Below are 19,899 nucleotides of genomic sequence, written 5' to 3' on the forward strand. Positions count from 1 at the left end.
GCCATTGGCCAGCAAAAAATATACAATAAATCCAGATTTAAAAGAAAAGCAGGAAAAGGGGATCGGGGCATTATTATATTAATTCAATAAAGTTTACAGGCTATTTGATCTGGACATTCTAGTGTTTGTTGCGAGATCAGCACCCTGCTTTGAAAAGCATCTTATTTCTCCTTCTATCCTCACACTTTTGGGGTATAAAGTTAGCCCTCAGGTTTGTGTTCCAGCTGTTGGGTCCCAACTCTGTGCAATGGGCTCCAGCTACAAGGTCCAAACTCCTGGGTGAAAACATGTCTTGGGGGAAGGTGTGTGTGACTACATCAGCTCTGCCATCCCAATGCAGGCATTTTGTAAAGATCGCACTCCACTCCTCCTACCCACTTTTCACCTAGCTGGCTTCATCCCTTCGTCGACAAACCTCACTGAACTTCAATCACTGGACCAGGCTTGTATGCTTCCCTTCTCCGTTCTCCTCCCTACCTTTTATATTAGTAATGTGTGCTTAGGTTAGGATTTAGTAGAATGCAGGGTCTGTAGAAACATCTTTAGTGATTCAAACTCTGTATTCCCTTTGCTAATTCCCTTTGCTGCTGCTGCTATTATTAGTTTTCTTAATAAATCCTGAACTTTAACCCACTGCCTGTTTATTCTAAGAATCTGCATACCCTTATGAGGCATTAAATCCTGAACCCAGGAATACATCAGGCAATATGGTCCCAATGATATTTCCCTAGGCACAAGTGTGCACAGGTCGCCTACAGGGAAGATGCTCCTTGGTCAAGCTATATACATATTTGGGCCATTTGGGTAACATCTCACGTCCCTGTCCATTGTTGTGCATTTAATGGATGGATGGAGACATTATTAAAAAGAATCTGAAAGGTCAGTACTGATTAATGTTAATTTAAAAGGTGATTTCATGTAAATTTCCAATACATAGTACATTGTTAATTTTCTCAGTATTATGATGTAAGTAGATATTGCACTATGTGCATGCTCTGTGAATTGTCCTATTTATTTTTATATAATTTTTAAAAAATGTTTTAAATTATGTATCATATATGTTTATATCATTATTTTGTGTTATTTTCTCGTTTATTAGATTCCCCCTGATGAAGCTGCATGTGAAATACGTAGGGGTTGGGGTTGTCAAAATCAGTTTCCCTCTGTGCCATTTGTTTCTGTGCCTTCTTTTCTTCACCCCGTTTAGGCCACACCACAGAAGTGAAACAACTGCCTCACTGTCTGATGTGATGCTAAAACAACCAAAATGACTTCTGCGCTCTCTTGCAAAATCCCCCCCCCCCCCACAAGAGTTTGCTCACTAGTTTGGTTGGCTCAGCAACTTCAGCAGAGGGCCAGACAATACTCTTTGGCAACAAAAATCGCAACTGAACCATCATGAGATTCCCTCATTTCACAAGATTTCAGGCTCCCTAGCAACCTAATCACACCATGAGGTGACCATGTCAAGTTTTGATGCTGAACTGGTGCTTCGTGTACAGTCCTAGCAATTATTTTTAGTTCTCCCCCACTCCAAATATAGGGGTCCTGGGTCACATTCATATTTTTCTGCACAACTGGAAAGTCTTTGCTGACCTTGGTACCTGGCTCCGTGGCACTGCTTTCATTATCCACATGGAGATCAGGATTTCACTATTATTTCACAGTGCAGTCCTAAACAAAGGTACATCCTTCTACGCCCATGGATTGTCCCTAATACCTGCACAGTTCCTCACAGCATTTTCTATAGCAGAACTTTTCTGAGAGCACGCTCTAAGTGCTTCTTCCTGCCCCAGAAAAAGTTCAATCCGTTTTCTCTCGCAGCTGGAAAGGAAAAGGATTACATTGAAGAAATGGATAAAGAACTTTGTTTCCCTGTAAACCTGTACGCTAAACAGGCACTTATTCCAAAGCAGAACCACACTCAAAAAGATGACCCAGTTAATCATTTCAAGGTTGGATCTCTTGCCAACAAGATCTTCTACCCAGATTTGGGAGGGGAGAAGAGAAGAGAGAGGACCCTTTCAATGGACCATTTTAATTGTAGAAGCATTCATTTCTTTTTGAATCAAGCATCAGACAGCGCTTTCCAATCCACTCTCACGTGCAAGTAATTCTGCTTCTCTTTGTAAGTTAAGGAGGAGCAAACAGAAGCAGTGAGGTCGTAGAAACAATAGAGGGATCATGGGCCAAGGGTAGATTTATTGCATTCTACTTATGCCAAATGCCCTGACCTGGATGGCCCAGGCTAGCCTGATCTCCTCAGATCTCAGAAGTTAAGCAGGGTCAGCCCTGGTTAGTATTTGGATGGGAGACCACCAAGGAATACCAGGGTTGCTATGCAGAGGAAGGCATTGGCAAACCACCTCTGTTAGTCTCTTGCCATGAAAACCCCAAAAAGGGGTCGCCATAAGTTGGCTGCGACTTGACGACACTTTACACACACACACACACACACACACACACACACACACACACACACACACACTTATGCCAAATACCTCACATTTAATCCCTGGTGTTCCAACAGAAAAGGATCACAAAAAGGAGAGCTGAAAAAGTGCCTGTGATACGGGAGTCAGTCATAGCTGGTAATGTCAGAATTGCTGGGTTAGGTGAACCAGTGGCCTATCTTGGTATAAGGCAGCTTTGTAACTGAAAACTCTTTAACGATGATAATGAAACCAGTCCCAGTCAAAGACAGATGTTAGAAGTAAAAGACCCCTGTTCCCACCTCAGAATCCAATGAATATGAAATCCTGAGAATGAAGGAATTCTACTTTGAATTCTACTTTGTGTGGGAAATACTACAAGATCACAAGAACTAGGACAGCTTGGAAATTTGTATTCCTGATGCTGCTGCGTCAAACAGCAGTAACAAAACAAAGGACAAAAATCAGTGCCAGTGACACCATAATTTCACTTCTGGTTTCAGATCTGGAAGTGATGTTACAGCATAGTGTGACACTATAGGGTTTTTACCATAGAGTTTTGGGAAGTTCCTAGAGAAACATGTGATGCCGTGACATTACTTCTGGTCCTATTGTCTTGGCATCAGCACTGCTGATTTTGAAGTCTCCACTGCCATTTTGCACCCTGAGATTGCCAGCCCCAACCCTAACAAGAACTACACGAAGCTGCTTTATACAGAGGCAGAGCATTGCTTTATCAAGATCAGTGATATCTATCACTGAAGCCCCAGCCCTTGTCTTCATAGAGTCTTCTGGAATTAGGGTTGCCAACCTCCAGGTACTAGCTGGAGATCTCCTGCTATTACAACTGATCTCCAGTTGATAGAGATCAGATCACCTGGAGAAAATAGCCGCTTTGGCAATTGGACTCGATGGCATTGAAGTCTTTCCCCAAACCCCACCCACTTCTGGCTCCACCCCAAAAACCTCCCACTGGTGGCGAAAAGGGACCTGGCAACCCTACCGAGAATTAAATTTCAGCCCAGAACTCCCAGACCCCGTCTGGTTTGACAGGACCCAGGATGTATCCAGAAGCAGCAATAATATATAGGTTCACAGAAGCTCCACATACCTGTTCAGTGGATTTTTCAGGTCCTGAAAGTGAAAGGAAGGGGACATTTCAGTTATACAAACAGAAAACTTACCAGACTTCTTTTTGCTTCAAGGGAATTCTGACTATCCTCCCCCCCTCCCCACTTTAGGAGAATCAACTGTTATTCCCATGATCAAGTCTTTATTATTCCAGTTCTGAGGATCCAGGGAAGCTTTTCTTTTCTGCGGAGAGACCTGGAAGGTGTCTGAAGTCTCACCTGCAGGAACTCATAGGCTGATTGCTGGCACTTCACTTCCATCTCTGTGATCAGATGGCTGAGGCAGGAAATCTCCTCCAAGATACGAGTGATGTTTTCTTCCTGCCTCTTCCGGATTTCTCCTTCTAGATCATCCAGCTGGGTCAGCCAGAAACGATATTTTTCCTCAAGAAACTTCTGGATCTGCTTAAAGGCAGAGCTACTCTTCTGCCTCTCTGCTTCTAATTGTGCCTGGAGGAAAAATTGGTGAAGAAAAACATCCGCAGAGGATTAGGGAAGGGAAACTGGAAAGTTCCTGAGTTGGCGATGATAAATGAAAATGGCACAAACAAGCAATGTGTCTTTGGGGTATGAAATAAAAGGTTCTTTCATAGCAGTCTGAGCTGTAGCTGCTTTGAGAAGAACACCTTTGCCGGTTTGTTTTTCGATAACCTCATGCGTTGTACTGATTAAGAGTGGTAGAGTCTAATCTGGAGAACCGGGTTGGATTCCCCACTCCAATGATCTTAGGCCAGTCACAGTTCTCTCCAAACTCTCTCAGCTGCACCTACCTCACAAGGTTTCTGTTGTGGGGAGAGGAAGTTGAATGGGATTGTCAGCCACTGTGAGACTCCTTAAGGTAGACAAAAGCAGGGTATCAAAACTTACTCTTCTTTTTCTACCCTTCTATGCAAATTAAGATATTTTAACATATGCCCAGTTATGTGTGTGTGTGTGTGTGTGTGTTAAGTGCCGTCAAGTCGCTTCCAACTCATGGCGACCCTATGAATGAAAGTCCTCCAAAATGTCCTATCTTTGACAGCCTTGCTCAGATCTTGCAAATTGAAGGCTGTGGCTTCCTTTATTGAGTCAATCCATCTCTTGTTTGGTCTTCCTCTTTTCCTGCTGCCCTCAACTTTTCCTAGCATGACTGTCTTTTCCAGTGACTCTTGTCATCTCATGACGTGACCAAAATACGATAGCCTCAGTTTAGTCATTATGCCCAGTTATAAACCACTGCAAATTGTAGTATTTATTGGCAGCCAATTTAATGGGCCAGGCCCCTTTTTGACTTTTTCTAGGTTGCAAGCCATTTGTACGATTAAGTAGCACAGCGGTGGTCTACATTGGTGGTCTGCAGCACTGTCAGTGAGTGGGACCACCCCCACACACTTCTCTTCCCTGGCAGGAGAAAGGAACATCCCAGAAAGGCCAGAGAAGGGGTGTGAATTGGGCAGGAGAAGGGCAGGCAGTAGGCCCCGCTGGAGGTCTTGGCAGCTGCCTCACCTCAGGGTACCCTGCTGCCAGCCCTGTTTGACTCAGGTCAAACACAGAGATGTCTGTTGCTTCCCTGAACAAGGTGTGTAAGGTGTCTCCCACTCAGCACCCAGGTTCCTCCATGTCCAGTAGCAGGAAACACCTACCAGACAATTCTGGTTGCTTTGTTCCTCATACTTTTTCTTTTCTAGAAGATTCTCTCTCTCATTCTTCAGACATTGCAACTGGGCCAAGAGCTTTTTCTGCAGAAAACATAAGAGACTTTTTGCACTAAGAAGGTCAGCCTGTTTGATACCCATCAGAGATTCCTTCAGTAAAACCACATCTACTTTGGTAATGAAGGAGACTTTGAGTCAGCTTTTACCATGAGGTCTTTCTGCAATTTGCTGAGGGATACTGAGGGAAAAACTGGGTTGCTCTTTCACCCCTTCTCTGCCTTGACTTTGTGGTATTTTGGAAGCATATTAATGAAAAACCAAGTATTTGATGGCTTGTGTTCTTCAATGGAGATAGCCATCATATGAATTTAGATGGCAATTAACCATATCCCGTTTAAACTTCATAAATCTGCATTTGACATCCAAAGGAAAAAACTGAAGGACTGCATGTCAAAAATGAAGATCTTTAAAAATGCCACTTGAAAAAATTGGTAAGAGGCAGGACCAATCTTCTTTCAAAAGACTACTTGGGCATTGCTTCTGAAGTGAGGCACTAATCTTCCTATGAGCTTTTCCACACAGATTATCTGCTCCAGGCACAATGCTGCTGGAAAGTGAGTTTCCCCCCCTGCTTCCCCTCACAGCATTGTGGTACATTCGTGCACTTCCCAGGGTTTTCTCCACTTTTCTCTGATCTTTCCCTAACCCTCTTTGCTGTGATGTTTTGGGAGAGATCACAACAAAGCGGAAATCACTGCAGAGTGGATGGAAACGTCCAGATTTTCCTTTTCCCTCTTCCCCAGCTCCTGCAATTTCTTTAAATTGGTAATTGATGTATCACCACTACATCAATTAAAGGTAAAAGGTAAAGGTCCCCTGTGCAAGCACCGGGTCATTCCTGACCCATGGGGTGGCGTCACATCCCGACGTTTACTAGGCAGACTTTGTTTACGGGGTGGTTTGCCAGTGCCTTCCCCAATCATCTTCCCTTTACCCCCAGCAAGCTGGGTCCTCATTTTACCGACCTCGGAAGGATGGAAGGTGGCGTCAACCTTGAGCCGGTTACCTGAAACCAACTTCCGTTGGGATCAATTACTGGTTTTAAAATCCTGAAAAGAGACCCCCGGTGGGAATGAACACATGAAGCTGCCTTCTACTGAATCAGACCCTTGGTCCATCAAAGTCACTATTGTCTACTCAGACCGGCAGTGGCTCTCCAGGGTCTCAGGCAGAGGTCTTTCACATCACCTACTTGCCTAGTCTCTTTAACTGAAGATGCCGGGGATTGAACCTGGGACCTTCTGCATGCCAAGCAGACTCTCTACCACTGAGCCACAGCACCTCCCAATGGCAAGGGGAATGGCCACCATGGAAACTAAGGCATGGAAAAGGCAAGGGGACCTGCAACAGGGATTTCACAGGGAAGCACTGCCACCTGAAAAACCCTTTGCTTCAGTCTTGCAGAAAGGCAAGTCTAGCCAATGGAGTGCCTTTTGCTGTGCTCAAACTTCCCTGTGCCTAGGGTTGCCAACGTCCAGGTAGTAGCAGGAGATGTCCTGCTATTACAACTGATCTCCAGCCAATAGAGATTAATTCACCTGGAGAAAATGACCGCTTTGGCCATTGGACTCTATATCATTGAGGTTCCTCCCCTCCCCAAACCCCACCCTCATCAGGCTCCACCCCCAAAACCTCCTGCCAGTGGCAAAGAGGGACCTGGCAACTCTACCTGTGCCCCTAGCGGCTGCAGCCAAAATTGCACCAAAAGGAAAATCACTAGAAAAGGCTTTCAGCTGGATGCAGCCTGAAGATGGCTTCAGGGGCCCTCTTGCTGACTTGCCCCTCCCAGTTTTGTCCTCCCAGTCCCCCCTTCTTGGCGGCCCTGTATACATCTGTTGTGCCCTTGAAAGGTCAACCAAGCACAGGATGGAGGAAAGAGACTGTAAAGCCTTCCTACCTTATACACTAGGAAAGCATCCTCCATAGGAAGCACCCTGTGCTTCCAGTGCTTGCTGGATCTGGCACACGCAGAACAGACGAGAATGTGATCGTCCCTACAGAAGAGTTCCAGGGACCTCTGGTGTGACTGGCACATTACCCTGTTTCCTTCCCCCTTTTCCCCCTCACGGTGGATCCTGACAAGCTGTACAATGTTTGCTAGCTGCCGATTCAGCCTGAAGTTCTCTTGGCGAACAGTTTCTCTGCATTGAGGGCAGGAAGGGGCTCTGCCCGTTTCGTTCCAGCACTGGGTGAGGCAGGCTTGGCAGAAATTGTGCCCACAGCCTACAGTTACTGGATCTTTGTAATATTCCAGGCAGATTGGGCACGTTATCTCATCAGAGAGATCCTCGACAAGACGTCCAGCCGCCATGTTTTCTTCCCTCCTAGTGAGTAAAGAGAGCTGTAAATCTTGATTCTGTTTTCCAACAATGCCTTAGGATGGGGTAGAATATTCTCTGAGCTGGAATCAATAGCACAGTAAAAGGAATGAGGAAGAAGAGCCACATACTAAGCGTTAGCAGAAACTTAAAAGAAACCTGACTGACCCACCCATCCCCAGCCTCACCCCCAAGCTTAGAAATTAATGCACATATACAGTGAAGAGACAGAGTGCCATACGATGATTTGGGAAACCCACGTTCAAATCCCCACTCTGCCACGGAGTTTCACTGGAAGACCTTGGGCTAATCACATGAAGCTGCTTAATACTGAATCAGACCATCGGACCATCAAGGTCAGTATTGTCTACTCATACTGGCAGCAGCTCTCCAAGGTCTCAGACCGAGGTCTTCTGCACAATCTACTACCTTACCTTTTAACAGGAGATGCCAGGGATTGTATCTGGAACCTTCAGCATGCCAAGCAGGTGCTCTTCCTCTAAACCTCAGCCTGCCCCTCCCTCATCTTAACCTACCTCACAAGGTTGTTGTGAGGATACAATGGCATCGGGAAGAACAGTGTTGTATGCCCCTTTGGTTCCCCATTGGGGAGGAAAAGTGGGGTATAAATACCATAAAATAGAGCTCAGCTGTTTATCTCTACAGGTTCAGTTTGTGGCAGGGATCATCTCTGTTTTTAATACCAGAACCGAGACTTGGAGTAATAAGCATACAGAGAGTGCTTTCCCTCTCTAGGCCTGACCCTACTTCTCAGGAGGAAGAAATTTTCCAAGGCTAGGGTTGCCAGGCCCTGACCTGGATTGCCCAGGCTAGCCTGATCTCTAAGCAGGGTCAGCCCTGGTTAGTATTTGGATGGGAGACCACCAAGGAAGTCCAGGGTTGCTGTGCAGAGGAAGGCACTGGCAAACCACCTCTGTTAGTCTCTTGCCATGAAAACCCCAAAAAGGGGTTGCCATAAGTCGGCTGCGACTTGATGGCACTTTACACACACATACACAGGGTTGCCAGATCCCTCTTCGCAACCGGTGGGAGGTTTTTGGGGCAAAGCCTAAGGAGAATGGGGTTTGGGGAGAGGAGGGACTTCAGTGCCATAGAGTCCAATTGCCAAAGCGGCCATTTTCTCCTGGTGAACTGATCTCTATCGGCTGGAGATCGGTTGTAATAGCAGGAGATCTCCAGCTAGTACCTGATGGTTGGCAACTCTATCCAAGGCAAAAAAAAGCAGGACTGCATGTGTGACAGTTTGTCTGTTTATCAGTGTGTCAGTTTATGTTTGTTTGTTTATATGCTACTGCCCCTTTAAGACTGAACTATTTGGCATTCTGGGGAAATGATGATGGCAATTAGCCAACTTCAGTGCCAAAGTGGTTTTGGTTCTGGGAGGGTTTTAGTTCATATTGGGTGCTTTCTTGAAATTCAACATTTTCTGCACATCCTCCCTTTCCCCTTGATTGGAGTATAATTGCATGCATGCAGTCTTAAAACCAAGCTACTGTTCAGGCAAAGCAAAACTGATGCACTGAGCGCAGAAGTTCATCTCATATTACACGCTTTGGAAAAGTCACCTGCTAGTCCAAGTAGACAGCCCTGGGCTAGATCGGGCAACGCTCTGTCTCAGGGTAAGGCAGCTTCATAGGCTCAAATTATGAAAGAACTCATTAGCAGCCATTTGGATGTGGGCCCCAAAGTAAAACCCAAACGTGAGAATATGGCCCATGTAGTCCCTTTTATTTGTTTTTGTGTTAATCGCCGTCAAGTCACTTCCTACTTATGGCGATCCTATGAATCAATGACCTCCAAAACGACCTACCGTTAACAGCCTTGGTCAGGTCTTGCAAACTGAAGGATCTACCCAATGATACGTAACAGAGTGGAAACTTATTTATTTGGCAACGTCCAGTCTGAAGAAGATATCTGGAGAACTTAAAAACTCCCACACTGTTGCGGGCCGTTTAGTTGGTCCTGACAAAAGGTATCAAATTAAGAAGCCTGGGTAAAAGAAAGACTTGCAGAAACTAAAGCAGAGCCCTTAAAGAAACCCTTTATTAAAAACTCGAGCTGGGAAGTTCACCTAGTCTAAGTCACTTAAAAGACAGGGAAGTTCTTGAGCTCATTATGCATACAACTTTTATAGTTTTTAATGACACCACAGCTTTACTAGGGAAGAACTGCAAAGGAAAAATGATCCCATCCAATTAGACATAAGCAAGTATTGACATATTCATGCAGCTTAAAAATTGTATCTAGCTTCTTGTAGCTACAAGGAGAGTAACTTGTCAAGAGTTCAGAGGTTCATTTTTTCAGGCAGAGAGGAACCTAGCAGAAAACAAAGATGGCTCCACTTATGCCAAGTTAAAATTCACCCACATCATATTCTCTGCAGCTTAGTTTAGCAGAAGTTAGGAGTCTGGAGTATCAACCCCCCTTCCCCCTTTACAACCCCAACCCAGAAGCAAAGTTTTTAAGAATCACGGCAGCTTTTGCAAAGCCATTTTAAACCCCCCCCCCTTTTAAAAGAGGAACCACTTGGCTTCTTATCCCACCCACTTGGCATACTTCGAGGGCAGGAAGAATGATTAAAGTTCAGACAAACCAGTTGTCTCTGGCAGCAGCGTTTGTTCAGGTTCTGCAAACGCCACAGATGGGCTAGCTGGCACTCATTCTCATCACAGCCCCCCTCCCTCCATTTTAAAGGCAAGAAGGTTTAACCCCTGGCATGCTGGCTTCTTTCTTGTTTGCTCAGCAACAACCAAACAGCAGACACATCCTCTACACTACACTCCCCATTACAGAAGTACCAAAGTGTCCCTTGCAAAAAAAAAAGGGGGGGGAAGTAGCTTCTTTGATTCTTCCCTCCCCACCGAACCAACCTGCGCTTGACTCGCACGGAAATTTTTTTAAGCGATGCATCTGCAATAGGACTGGAGTTGGTCTTGAAGGGGGTAGGCTGAGATGCCCCACCACCACCAATCCAGGAGAAAGATGGGTGGGGTACTGAAGTCACAGGTTCATAAGAGTTGGAAGGGACCATCAGGATCAACTCTAGTCCAACCCCCTGCACAATGCAGGAAATTCACAACTATCTCCCCCTCCACACCCCCAGTGACCCCTAACCCATTCCCAAAATGGCAAAAAAAAAAAAAAAACTTCAGGATCCCTGGCCAATCTGGCCTGGAGGAAAATTACTTCTTGACTCCAAAGTGGCAACCAGCACTACCCTGGGCATGCAAGAAAGGGCCACAAGAGCCAAATACTGATGCAAACCTTCCTGCCCTCTCTCTCATGATCTGCCTAAGGTCATAGAATTGTTGACAGGTGGCCATCTAGCCTCTGCTTAAAAACCTCCAGGGAAGGAGAGCTCACCCCCTCCCGAGGAAGCCTGTTCCACTGAGGAACCGCTGTAACTGTTAGAAAGTTCTTCCTAATGTTTAGCCAGAAACTCTTTTGATTTAATTTCAACTCGCTGGTTCTGGTCCGACCTTCTAGGGCAACAGAAAACAACTTGGCACCATCCTGTATATCAAAGCTTCTTAAACTGAGGGTCGTGACCCCATATGGGGTCATGTAACTGAATGTGGGGATCGCGAAAAAATTGGTAAAATTATATGTATACCAAAGAATTGATTTAAAATAAATTTCTTTAAGATTATCAGAAAAATGTTTGATTTGTGTACCTATTTTATCAGAAAAATGTTTGATTTGTATACCTATTTTATATACCTGGGGTCACGTAAAATTTTCTCAGGCGAAAAGGGGTCTCGAGGGGAAAAAGTTTAAGAAACCCTGCTCTATATGAAAACCCTTCAAGTACTTAAAGATGGTTATGATATCCCCTCTCAGTCTTCTCCTCTCCAGGCTAAACATACCCAGCTCTTCAACCTTTCCTCACAGGACTTGGTCTCCAGACCCCTCACCATCTTTGTTGCCCTCCTCTGGACATGTTCCAGCTTGTCTATATCCTTCTTAAATAGTGGTGCCCCAAACTGAACACAACACTCTAGGTAAGGTCTAGCGAGAACAGAGAAAGCAACACTTTGTGTGATCTGGACACTATACTTCTGTTGATACAGCCCAAAATCGCATTTGCTTTTAGCTACCGCATCACTGCTGACTCATGTTCAGTGTTTGGTCTACTAAGACCCCTAGATCCTTTTTGCGCACACTACTGCTAAGACAAGTCTCCACCATCCTATAATTATGCATTTGATTTTCCTACCTAAATGCATTTATCTCTGTTGAAATGCGTTGGATTAGTTTTAGCCCAATTCTCCAGCCTGTCAAGATCATCCTGTATCCTGGCTCTGTCTTCTACCATATTTGCTACCCCTCCCAATTTAGTATCGCCTTCCCTTTCCCTCCAGCAGTGGAGAGTGGGAAACGTGTAGTAGAACTATTAGTCTGCTGCAATGTGAAGACTGCTTGAAACAACCCATGTGGAGTTCCTTTGATCCTTCTTCTGCCTCAGAAGATGGGCTTTTAAAAGTGTGGCGGGAGATGGGAAGGGGAGCCTACTTTTGGTAGCTGGGTCAGGATCTGCTTTCAGGGAAAGAAGCGTTGGTAGTCCCAGTTTGCATTTCTACCGCCCTTTGCAAAAAGTTCTGCAAGAGCAGGATTCTGCCTGGAGGCAAGTTGGCCCGGCCATTTCCTCCCCTGCATTCAAATACCCATAGGGAGAACATGGTGTGAGGCTGTCGGGGTGGGGCTGTCGGGGTGGCTGCCCCCCAAGCAACGCTTACTCTTCAGCACCTCACCCTGACGGCAGTGTTGCTTTGTATATCCGATCTAACGTTCTGTTAAATAAATCAGTTTAGTAGGGGGAATAATATTTAAACTGCTGTTCTTTATTAACAACCATTAATTTCAAGATGTGGCCTTTCCCTGACTGGCAGTCACCATCTTTCCCTATTCCTTGGCTACCTGGCCAGTATAAAAGACCTAAAGACACACACGCACCCACGTTTTGGGGACCCAAGGGAGCCTGTAAATGTTGGAGTGGAACTGTGCTCGCACCATGCAGCCGTTTCCATGGGCGCGGGTCACCTTCTCCCAGAACACTCTGGTTCTGTTGGGAGGGGGGGCTCCAGGAGTCACTGTGTTGTTTTTTTGCTTTGTACATGTAGGCACATTTCTTGCCCAAGTAAAATTCTGTCTCATAATTGCAGGAATAAACCCCCTAAATCTTCAGAAGGGCCGTGTGCTCCCTCTAGTTGAGGAGACCTCACTTGTAGCCAGCAAAAAATGGTGTTGGACCACAGCCATGGTGTTGCCTTGAAGTCCTGCCCCCAGCAGGGCGCAACAACGCCAGCCCAAGATGGTGTAGGAGCATGCCAGCCACTTTCAAAAGGAACCTTCCCCTGCAAGAACATGGTGTCAAAGACACAAGAATCATTCTAACTAGGCAAATGGTGTAGAGGAACACCGCCCAGCTTCCGCTGGGCAGGGCCTTTTTCAAGGTTGGACGAGAGCGAGTTCCCAAACAAAACACCGAGCTCAGGAGTTCTCCTGTTGCTCAGTGGGTAGCTGCCACCAGCCCCTAGGCTAACAGATAGGGGAAGCCTCTGCCGGCTGGTTCCAAATTAAAGCACAGCGCCTCATCCTGCAAGGTAGGATGCCCAGCAGGCGAGGATTATGCTAACATAAGGTTTTAAGCCTTAGTAGGTGGTTACACAAACAAGAAAGGCACTTCCGATTTAGCCTTGGGACCCACACAGTCAAAAGACACACCAATATAGGTTAAAGATTTATTTTAAGGTTTGAGCTTGTTACAGAAGGAAAATTCGTGAAGCATTTAAAATACAAAAATAACAAAGCTTAATATATCTAGCTACAGCCAAGTTCTTAGGTTCAAACGTTTGGCAAAGTTTAAGGCAAGATTTCAAGAGGTTTTGTTACAAGTTACCAGTTTTTTCAAAGGTTCATGTGTCTTGGTTTTCAGCACGCAAGTTTCCAGAGTCAATCAGACAAGAGTTCCCCCTATAAGGGCAAAATCAAGACGAGTTGTGATGAAGTCAGGCATGGACACGCCATAGCCATAACGTCCATAATTTCTGTATGGACAAGGTCTACTTTTATCTTCGCATTCCCAGTAACGTGGGCCCGAATAATCCAATAAAAAGGCAAAGAGAGCCATAAACCTATAATTGATTGATGGGTTACCCTTGCCCCCACATCACGCCAGGGTGATCAAGGCATTTCTGATTCTGTAGCAATCAAAACACCTCAAGGCAAAGATAAGGAGAGCAAGGCGGACAGATTTGTTACTAGGGTAACTAATGACCTTCAATTAGGGAGGAAGGGAGGTGGAATTGCCTGCATCTCTCTGCCTCCTTTCTTCAAAGGGCATTCTTCAAAACGAAAGTGCGTTCTCACGGCTGTAAATTTGCTGAGTGAGCCATTTGCCTTTCCTAGGCCTCCTGAGTTTAATATCTAGTTATACCAGGCCCTGGTCTGAACCAAGGAATTGTAACCAAAGAAATCGGAGAACCCAGTTTCTTTACAGATGGGAATTGCTCCAAAGATGGCCTAATCTCCTTGCATTTCTATCCTCCCTCCCTGTTTTGGGCCAGGTCTGATATTTTTTTTCTTTTTTTTTAATCTCCCTCCCCCTCAGGAGGCTCCTGCCTCAGCTGTAGCCAGAAGAGATCCTCCAGAAGCATGAAGTTCTGGCCTAGAACGTCTTGCAGATTTCCCTACAGAGCATCGGGAATGCAGATGGCAGAAACTTCAGAGAACGAGACAAGAGGGGTGGCAGGGCATTGGAACAGCTATATTTTAATTAATATTTGGAAGCAGCCATGACCATTAAATAAAATGAGGCACTCACATCAGAGGATACCAACATAGTTGAACTCCCGGCACATCCTTTAAAGGGGCTGAATTCCCACCCACCCTAAAGAAATTTAAAGCCAGAAGAGCCCCATCAAAAACATCAGTTGAACCTCATGTAGCACTCCCTTGATTTCTGAGAAGAGAATCCATTGGGGGTTTTCCCAGGGATGCTATACACTCAATCCCTCTTGCCCTTTTGTCTGGGGTATTTTTCATGGCACCGGTTTCTGTCCTGAGCAAGTGCGGAACCGATTTAGAGATGTTTTTCATGGGTGCCCAGCTTTTCCCAACCTCCCGCGTCATTCAGGATTCTTCATTAGAAAAACCGCGCATCTTTCATCATGGACGCTTCCCCCTCTCGCACGTCCATCTGGCTTTCAAGCCGCGTGGCCCAGCCCACTCTTTCCACGAGACCGGCCATTTCTTATTCAGCCTCCAGGGGTCGCTGTTCACTGAACAGTTGGCCGCCCTGCTCCCCCCACCCCTTTTCTGCAGTGGGAAGCCCATTGACGCCTTCAGAAAGATAACATGGGCACCAGAAAGTGGAGCAGGGAGGAGCAGCTCCACCTCCTCTGTTTCATGGAGGTGAGGAAGCTATCTTCAAAGATACATCGCATGCCGAAGCAATTTGCGCTTCGGGAATGTCGGTGGTTTGCGGTGATCCTCGAGAACCTCGGTTACGCGCGGCGCTCTGCGCAGGAATGTCTGACTAAGTACAGGGAGCTCTGCCCGCCCATCAACAGAAAGGCTGCGCGAGGCCATGCCGCCAATCCGACGGCTGCGCGTGACCGTTCTTTTAAAGACCGGATGCACTGCGATCCTATGATGGGCCCCGCCCCTCCGCCGAGCTCTGAGAGTGAAACAGGTACGTTTACAGGTACAGCGAACAACGGCTGGATAAGCTGATGCGAGGGTAATGCTGAGTTAAATGTGTTGGGTGGCCAGGCACTTCTATAGCTTACTCAGGAAGGCTTCCTTTACGGACGACGAGATTGCAGAGGCCACTGCAGCTCCTCCCCAGCCATTGCCACAGGCGGGCGCGCAAGCGCAGGTTCAAGGTGAGTCTACAATACAGGCAGTGCTTGTAACAGCGGTCACTACTTTCTAACATACGTATGGCTTGTTCAAGAGCCGTGGTTGTTTACGCGCACAAATCAGAGGTTTGCTTGGCTTGCAACTGTTGCTCGCCTGTGACATACACCCACGGTCCTGGGGCCTTCTGAATTTTTCCATTGACTACGTAGACTGTGGGACTGCACAACTGCTGCCATGGAAATGGCATTTTTTAAATAAACTGGGTGGTCATTCACCACTCCAAAAGGTAAACGCTACACAACCCTATACCCAAATAAAGCATTGCCTCAGTTAGAAGTTCTTTTATCACGCACGGCTGGTTTACTTTGTGCGGAGGGGGCCCCTGTGATTTTTTAGTGGGGGTTGTCGTAGGACAATTGATTTTTTGCTGACTGTGTTCAAATCCACTGCTAGAGAGGTAGATATGAACAGCCTCGGTGCTTGACAGCACTTGAGGGTCCTTTGCAAATCAAGGCAGCATCAAAATACAGTGACTGTGAACTCGGCATTACCTATTACTTTTCTCAACATTTCAGAGGCTGTCCCGGACTACAGATGTGACCAGTTCCAGGCGAGGCTTCAGGGAATTGAGGACAACCTGCAGAATTCAAGTAGGTATCTCCGTGTGATTAGGAGTTGGCGGGTGGCCTACCTTCGTACAACAAAGCAGAAGTATACACTGCTGGTTGCCCTGAGTGCAGATGTCTGCAAGTTCAATGTATGTTTACTGTTAAATTGCAGCCAGTTCTATCCCTTCCATGTATGAGCAGAATAATGTTTGCTAACCAGCCATGCTAAGCGGCAAAGCAGTAGATTCAAAACGGTAGGGCCATATCTGCCAGCTTACTCAAACCTCTTTTGAACAATGCCACTGTAAAATGCCTCTTAACAATCCCTATGCAATAGGAGAAATTCCACTACCCTCACTCCCCTGATCCTTCGCTCCTTTGTTTGCATAGCCACTTGCAGTGGTCATTTGCACAGCTTATTCGCGTTTTTAATTTTAAATGTGTGGGGTGGAGCAAATTAAAAATGCTGCATTACAGGGGCGCTTAAGACATGTGAAGCAGGTATGCAGCGCTTTCTGAATGACAGTTCAGCATGATAACCTAACAAAAAAACCCTGTTCATTATGAAGCTTGAATTGCCTCAGATTTTCACTGAGTCCTGTGCAACACCTACCCCCTTCCCTGCTGAACACAACCCATATCCTGTGTTCGTACAAGATCTTGACACGCTTGGTGGAGAACCCTGGGGCCTATGGATATCTGCTCAGGGCAGCAGCACATTACATTTCCAGGTGGCACAGAAAATTTATTTTTGTGCACTGCTCCGAATTTGGTGAATTCAATGCTGCAATGGGAATTTTTTTCCAAATCCAAATTATACTATAAACCTTTCACCAGCTGGGTGAGTTTGGATCACCTACTCTCTCTCAGCCTAACCTACGTCACAGGTCGTTGTGAGGAGTACATGCTGCAGGGGTCGGGATTGCCAGCTCCTGGTTTGGATAAACCTGTTGATTCTGGTGTTGGAGCCCGAGGATGGAGGGGTTTGTGGAGGGCAGGGACTTTAATTCAATATAGCCCAATTGCAAAAGCAGCCATTTCATCCAGGGGAACTGATGCCCGGGACGGTTTATTGCCATGGATGATAATGAGTTGAAATAATAACTGATTCCTTGTTGTGCTGTGCTTAAATCCCGCAGTGGAACGCATTGAGGAGCGATTGGTGACACTGGAGGCCCACCTGCAATTATGAGGAAGGTTGACCCTGTTCCTTCACTGAGATTAGTTGACTGCCTCCCGTTGGAGGCAGACCAGTGTTAATGTTAACAATTTTTTAAGGTTCAGTACAGAGGATTTTCAATCGCCAAGTTATGGGATTGAATTTCGCAAATTTGTTGTTATGGTTCACAATTTCTTGTTTGTTCTAAATATATATTTTGCACGTTTGATCATTTATTTTAAAATTTGTACCTTTTCCTGGACCAGAACTAAACAATGGCTGGGGGGATGAAAACATAAAAAGAAAATCATACAGAGGGAAGGTAGCAAACTGTCAGAAAATAAGTGAATCCACAATCGCATGGCCTTCATGGCTCAACCGAAGCAATGACTGCTGGTTGAGTGTGAGAATAACTCGCTTTTGGGCATTTATGAGGAAGGACAGCATCCACTTATTTACTGACATGTGGCGCACTATTTCTGAAATGGAAACATCGAATTCCTGATATTGCAGTGGGGAATGAAGTACCGTAGGGTGCACCATTGCAAGTCGTCACATAAGAAACAAAACTAGCCAGTTAAATTATGAAGTGTGTCCAAAAAATTACTGAAATTGAAGTCTCAAAATCCTGGTTTATTGTGGAAGATACTGCTCCTTAGAGGACACCATTGGTAGCCGTCACATCATAACATTTGCTTGCTGCAGTGCAAGGAGCAGTAACACAGTAACTATTTTTGGTTGTTACAGGGAAACGTCACATCTGTGTTTACTATCTGCTACTTCAGCTCTGGCTCTTTCCTGATGGAGGGTGAGCGAGAACGTTACACAACCAGGGAAGCAAAATCAATCTAGGCCACTCACATTATAATAGAAAAAGGGGATCATCAGCAAAAGCTGGAGTGGGAGATATTCACAACAGATAAAAGGACATCTGTTCCCATACTACATATAGTGAAAATGTTGAACAACCTGCCCCAGGATGTGGTGATGGCTGCAAGCTTGGAGGGCTTTAAGAGGGGAGCGGACATATTCATGGAGGAGAGGGGTTGTCATGGCTATTACACCACCAAGGAAGACCAGGGTTGCTGCGCAGAGGAATGCCATGGAAAATCACCTCTGGTAGTCTCTTGCCATGAAATCCCCAAAAAGGGGTCGCCATACGTTGGCTGAGACTGGAAGGCACTTTAGATGCACACAATCTGTTTCAAACCCTGACCTGGGTGGCCCATGCTAGCCTGATCTGGTCATATCTCAGAAGCTAAGCAGGGTCGGCCCGGTTAGTATTTGGATGGGAGACCCCCAAGGAAGTCCAGGGTTGTTGTGCTGAGGAAGAAAGGAGCAGGAGTCCAGTAGTACCTTTGCGATTTTAAGGTGCTACTGGACTCTTGATCTGTTATACTACTGCAGACGGACTGACACGGCTACCCACTGTGCAGAGGACGGCCCTGGCAAACCACCTCTGTTAGTCTCTAGCCATGAAAAAACCCCAAAAGGGCCCACCATACAGTGACTCTTGTCACGGCCGTATGCTTTTTCACATCCTCCCCTGGGCCAATGAAAGAATGGGATTATTGTGAACGACCAAAAGGTAGGCTTTTAAATGTATGAGCTCACGGCTGCAATTACATCCACACCCTATAAATTGCAAAAGGGGAGTAACACACGGAAACAAAAAGGCGGCAGGGCCCTCTGCACAGTACAGAATGCAACGCTTGCACTTGCCAAGGAGCGCTGTGTGTAACGCAGATCGGCCACCAGATCCATCAATAGCCTTAAGGACGTATATACAATTTTCTCTACTAAAAAGTGCTCAATGAATGCAAATGTTTTGTGACCTCTGCCCTCGAGCGTGATAGGAAATGCCAACCCTCCACTCGTTCTTCAGGTACGACCCCCCCTCCCCGGGCAGTCTTAATAATTAGAAGAGAAAAAGAGATGCATGGTATGTACATGGAAACCCAAATCAGGCAGAACAGAAGAACTTAGGATAGGCCATGCTGGAGCAAACCAAGGCCCATCTAGTCCTGCATTCTGCTCACACAGTGGCCAACCTGTGTTCTCTAGCAATCCTGCAAAAGTGATGAATGCAGCAGCATCCTGCCTGTGCTCCCAAGCACCCAATGTAACAGTTGTGCTCCTCTGATACCGGGGAGAATAAATACACGGTATCCCTAGTATTCATTTTGACTAGTAGCCTCGGATGGCCAGTGTAGCCTACTTCAAGGCACTAGTTTGAGATCCACTGCCACCACAGCTCACCTCAAGCAGATACAGATCAGTTCACCAGGAGAGACAGTAGTGAATTTCCTGCACTGAGCATAGGATTGGATAGGATGACCACTGCGCTCCCTTCCAACTCTATGTTAAGTTCTAATGCTATAAGGCCAAGGCATTCCACTCTGATAAGCCAGGAGAAAAGGATCATTAGGGACAGGGAAACCTACAAATGAGATGCCTGAACATGCTCTATGCAGCCCCTCCCCAAGTCTCCAAATGATGCGATGTGTGTGCACATCGCTCATATGCCTCTGGCCACCGAGTGTCTTCCATTCTGCTGCACAGTGACTCAGAAAACCTCCTTTCTGCAGGCCCAGGAAAGAGCAGAATAAAAATAATTCCCTCAAGAAAGGCACATGGGGCCCAGTGAATGGGATATTTTGCAGCATACTTCTCT

Source organism: Euleptes europaea, chromosome 1 (genome assembly GCF_029931775.1).
Source record: "Euleptes europaea isolate rEulEur1 chromosome 1, rEulEur1.hap1, whole genome shotgun sequence".
NCBI classification, from domain to species: Eukaryota; Metazoa; Chordata; class Lepidosauria; order Squamata; family Sphaerodactylidae; genus Euleptes; species Euleptes europaea.